Below are 9,218 nucleotides of genomic sequence, written 5' to 3'. Positions count from 1 at the left end.
TTCAGTGGTCCATTGTGGGAGGTGCCCTTCGGCACTGGGAGGGAGGCAGACCCATTGGAGGGATGGATCCATAGAGGCACAGCATTGGGTGTTGGCGTGGTGCAAGCAAGTTCCATGACGTGAACTGGTTCCCTTTTACAACTTGATGTTTTAAAATACATATACATGTGAAAGGATTCAGGTAGAGACACTTTAAATTTTTTTTTAATGTTTATTTATTTTTTGAGATAGGGACAGAGTGCAAGCAGGGGAGGGGAAGAGGTAAGGGAGACACACAATCCAAAGCTGGCTCCCAGCTCTGAGCTGGCAGCAGAGAGCTTGAGGTGGGGCTCAAACTCATGAATCACAAGATCATGACCTGAGCTGAAGTTGGATGCCTAACCAACTGAACCACCCAGTCGCCCCCAAGTAGAGACACTTTTAAAGGGGAAAAACACCCAAGGAGATTTTCCATACCAGATGTTACAACTTTTATGAGGCCATACCCATTAAAAGCTAGTTATCACAAGGTGCAAACTTGCACGTATAGATAAATCAGTTTGAGGGATGTAATATACAATATGGGGACTACAGTTAACGATACTGTATTGCATATATGAAAGTGGTTAAGAGTAGATCTTAAAAGTTCTCATCATAAGGAAAAATTATAAATATGTGTGGTGTTGCTTATTAATTATTCTTATTGTAATCATTTTGAAATATATACTTATATCAAATTGTTATGTTATATACCTTAAAGTTATACAATGAATGTTGTATGTCAGTTACGTCTCAAGAAAACCAGAAAAAATACTGTGGTGATATTGGTGCAAAAATAGAAATACCCTGGTGAATGGGTGTGAATAAACAAATAAACCAAATAGAAAGTCAAGAAAGTAACCTCATTGCCTGGGCGATCAGAAGTAGAATTGTCATTAAGTGTAGGAAGAGCAGGTGAAGGTAAAAGAGACTAGGAGTTTGCATAAAGTCAGGGCTGTCCAACTAGACCTGTTCCCACAGTTATTATGCTCAGACATGCGGTGGTTTGATCCCAGAGTGAAGCTGAGCACTCCATGCGTCCAGTGCCTGCACTGAGAGTGGGTCTCACTGGCCACACCCGGCCTGGCTCTCCTGCCTCTTACTCTAATAGAAGTTCACCTTCCTAGAATCTACATGTCAGCAGTGATGGTGGTAGCTTGCTCCATTTTTCTTCCAGTTCAAGTTCTTCTATAAAACACTACTTCTTCAAACTGTAAGAGACTCTTAAATGCAGAGTAAACTGAGGATTGCTGAAGGGTAGGTGGCCAGGGGATGGGCTAAATTAATGAAGGGCCTTAAGGAGGGTACATGTTGGGACGAGCACTGGGTGTTATATGTAAGTGATGAATCACTAAATTCTATTCCTGCAAATAATAATACACTGTATGTTAACTAAATGGAATTTAAATAAAAATTTGAAACAAAGCAATACAGCTAATGTATTTCTGAAAATTAAAAAAGAATTCTGGGGTGCCTGCGTGGCTCAGTCAGTTAAGCATCCGACTTCAGCTCAGGTCATGATCTCATGGTTCGTGCGTTCAAGCCCTGCATCGGGCTCTGTTCTGACAGCTTAGAGCCTGGAGCCTGCTTTGAATTCTGTGTCTCCCTGTCTCTCTGTCCCCTCCCCCCCCCCCGCACATGCTCTCTCTCTCTCCTTCAAAATAAATAAAAACATTTAAAAAATTTAAAAAAATCTGACAAGTGCAAAAAATTGCTAATAATTGAGAACAGCACAAAGTGTCAGTGTGGGAGTTGATTGTATCATTTTATTATTTTTTTTTTTAAGAAAAGCTACTTTCTTATTTTCACCATTAAAAATTATAATCTAGGGGTTCCTGTCTGTTTGGTCAGGAGAGCATGCAACTCTTGATTTTGGGGACATGAGTTCAAGCCCCATGTTGGGCGTAGAGCTTACTTAAAAAATGTAATCTCAAGAGAGGAGAGGGTGGTGCCTTGCAAGTCTGGCATGAAGAGCCCAGGCAGGTGGAGCTGGGGGAGGAGGGGAGGAAATCCAGGAAGTTGGCAGCCCCAATATGTATCCTCAGCCTCCCTCTCTGCAAATTCATTCACCTTTAATTTTTTTTAATGTTTATTCATTTTTGAGACAGAGAGAGAGGCAGAGAGAGATGGAGACACAGAATCTGAAGCAGGCTCCATGTTCTGAACTGTCAGTCTAGAGCCTGACATGAGGGTCGAACTCACAAACCATGAGGTAATGACTTGAGCTAAAGTCAGATGCTCAGCTGACTGAGCCCCGCCCCCCCCAGGCGTCCCCTATTTACCTTTCTAATTGGAGCAACAGAGTGGCCACAGAGTGTAAACCTCCTGAGCATGAGGTGAGCACTTGAGACCTCAGGTCTGCCAGGACCTCTGGAGAAAGCATGGATTACAGATTTCTTGCCAGTCCGTGCCCAGTGAGAGCTGAGCATCAGGATGGAAACAACCAAGGCCCTTGAGTCTTTTGGATTGTTGGAGTCGAGCCACAGACAACTGTGAATCCCTGCCTAAAGGGGTGAGAGATTTATTTCTTGGAGACCTTTGAGCTCCTAGGATTTACTCCAAGCCTCTCAGCTCAGGTGTTGACAGTTTCTTCAGTAAGAACATTGTGACATGCTACTCACTGGAGCCTCATGGCCTGGAAGTCCATGGATGGATGACTGTCTCTTCCTCCCCTATGTTTCTGGCACCTGTGCTAGTTTGTCCCAGGTGTAGCTCTCATGCTCTAGGCAGGTATAGGTTGGGTCCCATAGGGATGCTCTTTATTTCCCTGTGGTTGGATTTGCCCCTCATTCCTCTCATACCTTCTGGTCCTCTTTATTTCAAGACCTTGTAGTGTGTAAGAGGAGCCTTCTGTAGTCAGGGTCTGTGGTATAATAAAAATATTTAGTCTTTATCTCTAGTGTTTGGCACAGAACTTCAAAAACGTTTCAGATTTCCTGAGCGAGAGGAGTGTCTTTTGTTGTTCATTAAAAATCCCTTTCAACCATACCTGGGTTTTTGCTAATGTAACTTACTGTGGGTCCTTGTGTAGTTTTAAAGGAGGGGCTGGCCCTACCAGAAAGATAAGCATGTGATTAGACCAAACTTTCTGCCTTATCCCCTACCTCTGAAGAGGGCTGAGGGGCTGGAGGAGAGCCAGTCACAAGTCAGTGAATTAATCAATCATGCCTATGTGATCAACTCCCCATCAGACTCAGGACACTGAATCTTGGCAGAAGTCCCCACATGATGTGCTGGGAAGGTTATGCACCTGCTCCTTAGGGATGGGACATGGAGGGTCTGCATCCTCCATCCTGAAGCTGAACCTTGCTCTATGCATCTCTCCCGTTTGGCTGTTTTTGAGTTGTATCCTTTATAAGAAAATGGTACTCATAAGCATAACACTTTTCTGTGGGTTGTGTGAGTTCTTTTAGCAAATCATCAAACCTAAGGATGGGTTGTGGGAAAGCCAGAATTTACAGCTAAATCATGCAAAAATTGTGGGTGGCCTCTGAGACTCTCAGCTGGCATCTGAAGTGGGGGGACGTCCTGTGGGACTGAGACACTTACATCTACAGGCTCTGTGGTAACTCCAGAGTTAGTGTCAACATTGGGCTGGATTATTGAACACATTATTGGGGGTGAACAATTGGCCAGCAAGTATGTAGGGTCCCAAATGCTTCACTCACTGTGTTACCATGAGTAAGTCACTCAAATTTCCATTATATGTAAAAATGCAGATAATAATTATATCTGTCTCATTTTGCTACTTTGAGATTTAAAAGGGTTACTGTTACATTCAGAGCAGGCCTAGGATAGAGTGAAGTCTATTTTCTTCTCTTTCTTCTTCCATCATCTTTGAGGGGTAAGTGTCAGATATAGGGTCATGTGTTAAAGGCTCAATTTCAGTTTCCATTCTACTGGATAGCATTCTCTGTGGATTAGAGGACTTACTTTGGAATGGAGTCCCTGGAACCCTACCTCCCAGGATAGAAAACTTAGTTCTGTGACCATAAATGGGCAGAAGGTACCTGTTTTCAACTTCATGATGTGTTGCTTAACTGTATCAGGAATTACCTTAATAGACACGCAAGCCTCATTTTAGGAATTACAGTAAAACCTTGGCTTGCAAGCATAATTCGCTCTGGAAACATGCTTGTCATCCAAAGCACTTGTATATCAAAGTGAATTTCAAGAACCACTGGCTCCGTTGTGATCCTGTGACATTCGGTGTCATGTACTGTTTGTATTGCAAGACAACCCTTGTTTATCAAGTTAAAATTTATTAGCAATGTTTTCTCATCTTCTGGAACACTCACAGAACAAGTTACTTGCAATCCACAGTTTTACTGTTTTATTATTGATGCCTCAGGTCCGAGAATGTCTGTGTTACTGTGAACTCATTTTCATTAAGCATCTTTCTGCACCTGAAACTATGTTACGTATTCTAATTAAAGAGTTCAGGTAAGAGTCGTACCTTTTGATAATTCAGAGCAGTGATATCAACATATAAACAACATACAGGTATATCAGTAAGAACACAGCCATGTGACAGAAACTATACTGTTGTTTTAATGGGAGGAATTGAACATAAAAATGTTAGGGATTGGCTCTCTGAAAAGAAAAAAAATCAACACAAAGTTTTCATGGGGAGAGTGCAGCAAACAGGTAGTTGGCTTTATTAGAACTTGGATGTTTGGAGGAGGCCCCTGGGGAGCTGAGTCCTAGCCTCTGGGAAGAGAGCACTGTTCTGGGTGGCTGGTGCTGTCCTTAAGGGGTAGAAAAGGCTGGTTCTGCAGTTTCTGTGGAAACGGAAGTCAGTCACTGCAGCCAGGGTGAAGCAGCCTTGCTGAGGAAGCTTAGAGACACAGATGAAACAGAGAAACTAGGTGGAGAAAGTCCTCTGTCTTCCAGTCCCACAGAGTGACTGGCATACTTCCCACTGGATGTGTTTATAGGAAGTAGCTGACAGACAAAATCATTTTTGTTCTCAAAGTCTTAACTTGGCTTCTGAGCTCTCAGATGCCTTTTGGGGGAAAAAACATTGGAAAGTTGAAGCATACCTCCCTCAGTATCTCTCAAACATGGTCGTTCAGTTTCTTTGGACTACTCATGCAGCCTTTGGGAATTTTAATCATTTAACTTTAGAATGAGGGATGAGACAGGATGGAAGCTTTGTGGTCCTAATCGTAGGAACTGTGAAAACAACATTATCTGGAAGATAAACAGCTACTCGATGAGCAAATCTTCCTTGTGGTGTGTGGCGTTTGACTTCGGCTCATGTCTTGATCTCACAGTTCATGGGTTTGAGCCCTGCTGTCACCAGAGCCTGTTTTAGATCCTCTGTCTCCCTCTTTCTTTTCTCTCCCCCTGCTTGTATACTTTCTCTTTCTCTATTTCAAAAATAAACATTTAAAGAAAATAAAATAAATTTAAAAAATAAAAAAAATATAGTGTTTCACAAACATAAATGAAAATCTGTCATCACAATCTGTCTGGCACAATATGTCTCTCTTAAAGAGCATTATTTGATTTTATACTAGCCTCTTACTCTCTTTTTGTCCTTTTAAAAATCTTGAGTCTTTAAACTTCTTTAGCTTATATTTCTTCATTCTCAAATCTTATGTTATAAAACTCTAATTTTTTCCCCATTTGGTTTTTCCTGTTTGGGTAACCTGAAAATGACCTTATAAATCAAATTTAATTTTTGGGACACTTTTCCCTCTGAAGGAATCCTTCATTTTTTTCTTTCATTAACAGTTAAACAGCCCAGATGGAGGGGAAGATGGCAGCATAGGAGGACGCTGGGGTAACCGCACATCCTGCTGATCACTTAGATTCCACCTACACCTGCCTAAATAACACAGAAAACCGCCAGAAGACTAGCAGAATGGATTCTCTGGAGCCAAGCACAGACAAGAGGCCCACGGAAGAGGGTAGGAAGGGTGGAGAGGCGGTGTGCGCTTACATGGACTGGGGGGAGGGAGCCGGGGTGGAGGAACAGCCCGCCAGCCAAGCAGAGACCCCGAGTCTGGCTTGCAAAAGTGGAGGGGCCAGACGGAGTGTGTTTGGACAGCGAGCAGGACTTAACATCTGGAAGGTTATAAGTTAACAGCTTTGCTCGGAGAGCGGTAAGCCTGGAGGACAACGGGAGGGAGAGTTGTTGAGCCCTGGATGACAGAGCTCAGCTCAGTGGGGAACAAAGGCGCTGGCCAGCGCCTAACCCATCCCCCAGCCAAAATCCCAAAGGGAACCAGTTCCTCCCAAGGAACTTGCTTGCACCCGCAAACACCCGACGTTGTGCTTCTATGGATCTGTTCCTCTGGCGATGGGTCTGACTACTTCCCGGTAATGCAGGGACCCTCCAGAAGTGGATCACTGAAGGATAAGTGAGCTGAGCCTGCCCCTCTCACCCCTGTGCACCTTGCTGATCCACCCCAGCTAATATGCCAGATCCCCAGCACCACAAGCCAGGCAGTGTGCAAGTAGCCCAGAGAGGCCACACCACCCCAGAGTGAATCCCGCCCCTAGAAGGGGAAAAGATGGTACACACCAGTCTGACTGTGGCCCCAGCAGGTGGGCTAGGGGCAGACATCAGGTCTGACTGCTGCCCCACCCACCAACACAAGTTATTCAAGACAGCACAGGGGAAGCGCCCTGCAGTTCTTTCCAAAATGACAAAACAGAAGAATTCTCAAAACAATCTCCAGGAAATAACAACAGCTAACGAACTGATCAAAAACGATTTAAACAATATAACAGAAAGTGAATTTAGAATAATAGTCATAAAATTAATCACTGGGCTTGAAAACAATATAGAGGACAGCAGAGAATCTATTGCTACAGAGATACAGGGACTAAGGAACAGTCAGGAGGAGTTAAAAAATGCTATCAATGAGCTGCAAAATAAAATGGAAATGACCACTGCTCCGATTAAAGAGGCAGAGGAGAGAATAGGTGAACTAGAAGATAAAATTATGGAAAAAGAAAAGCTGAGAAAAAGAGAGACAAAAAAATCCAGGAGTATGAGGGGAGAATTAGAGAACTAAGTGATGTGATAAAATGCAATAATATATGCATAATTGGTATTCCAGAGGAGGAAGAGAGAGGGAAAGGTGCTGAAGGTGTACTTGAAGAAATCATAGCTGAGAACTTCCCTGATCTGGGGAAGGAAAAAGGCATTGAAATCCAAGAAGTACAGAGAACTCCCATTAGACGTAACTTGAATCGATCTTCTGCACGACATATGATAGTGAAACTGGCAAAATACAAGGATAAAGAGACAATTCTGAAAGCAGTGAGGGATAAACATGCTCTAACATATAAAGGAGACCTATAAGACTCCTGACCGATCTCTCTACTGAAACTTGGCAGGCCAGGAAGGAATGGCAGGAGATCTTCAATGTGATGAACAAAAAAAAAAAAATGCAGCCAAGAATCCTTTATCCAGCAAGTCTGTCATTTAGAATAGAAGGAGAGATAAAAGTCTTCCCAAACAAGCAAAACTGGAAGGAATTCGTCACCACTAAACCAGTCCTACAAGAGATCCTAAGGTGGATCCCGTGAGACAAAGTACCAGAGACATCGCTACAAGCATGAAACCTACAGACATCAAAATGACTCTAAATCCATATCTTTCTATAATAACTCTGAACATAAATGTACTAAATGCACCACCTGAAAGACATAGGGTATCAGAATGGATAAAAAAACAAGACCCATCTATTTGCTGTCTACAAGAGACTCATTTTAGACCTGAGGACACCTTCAGATTGAAAGTGAGGGGATGGAGAAATATTTACCATGCTACTGGAAGTCAAAAGAGAGCTGGAGTAGCCATACTTATATCAGACAAACTAGACTTTAAATTAAAGGCTGTAACAAGAGATGAAGAAGGGCATTATAGAATAATCACAGGGTCTATCCATCAAGAAGAGCAAACAATTATAAATGTCTATGTGCCGAATACAGGAGCCCCCAAATATATAAAACAATTACTCACAAACACAAGCAACCTTATTGATAAGAATGTGGTAATTGCAGGGGACTTTAACACCCCACATACAGAAATGGATATATCATCTAGACACACGGTCAATAAAGAAACAAGGGCCCTGAATGATACATTGGATCAGATGGACTTGACAGATATATTTAGAACTGTGCATCCCAAAGCAACAGAATATAGTTTCTTCTCGAGTGCACAAGGAACCTTCTCCAAGATAGATCACATTCTGGGTCACAAAACAGCCCTTCAGAGGTATACAAGAATTAAGATCATACCATGCATACTTTCAGACCACAATGCTATGAAGCTTGAAATCAACCACAGGAAAAAGTCTTGAAAACCTCCAAAAGCATGGAGGTTAAAGAACACCCTACTAAAGGATGAGTGGGTCAACCAGGATTATTAGAGAAGAAATTAAAAAAATATATGGAAACAAACGAAAATGAAACTACAACAATCCAAACGCTTTGGGATGCAGTGAAGGCAGTCCTGAGAGGAAAATACATTGCAATCCAGGCCTATCTCAAGAAACGAGAACAATCCCAAATACAAAATCTAACAGCACACCTAAAGGAAATAGAAGCAGAACAGCAAAGACAGCCTAAACCCAGCAGAAGAAGAGAAATAAAAAAGATCAGAGCAGAAGTAAACACTATAGAATCTTAAAAAACTGTAGAGCAGATCAACGAAACCAAGAGTTGTTTTTTTTGAAAAAGTAAACAAAATGGATAACCCTCTAGCCAGGCTTCTCAAAAAGAAAAGGGAGATGACCCAAATAGATAAAATCATGAATGAAATTGGAGTTATTACAACCAGTCCCTCAGAAATACAAGGAATTATCAGGGAATACTATGAAAAATTATATGCCAACAAACTGGACATCCTGGAAGAAATGGATAAATTCCTAAACACCCACACACTTCCAAAACTCAATCAGGAGGAAATAGAAAGCTTGAACAGACCCATAATCAGCGAAGAAATTGAATCAGTCATCAAAAATCTCCCAACAAATAAGAGTCCAGGGCCAGATGGCTTCCCAGGGGAGTTCTACCAGACGTTTAAAGCAGAGATAATACCTATCCTTCTCAAGCTATTCCAAAAAATAGAAAGGGAAGGAAAACTTCCAGACTTATTCTATGAAGCCAGTATTACTTTGATTCCTAAACCAAACAGAGACCCATAAAAAAAGAGAGCTACAGGCCAATATCCCTGA

The sequence above is a fragment of the Panthera leo genome, chromosome A1 (assembly GCF_018350215.1).
Source record: "Panthera leo isolate Ple1 chromosome A1, P.leo_Ple1_pat1.1, whole genome shotgun sequence".
Lineage (NCBI taxonomy): Eukaryota > Metazoa > Chordata > Mammalia > Carnivora > Felidae > Panthera > Panthera leo.
This window is presented reverse-complemented; position numbering follows the sequence as displayed.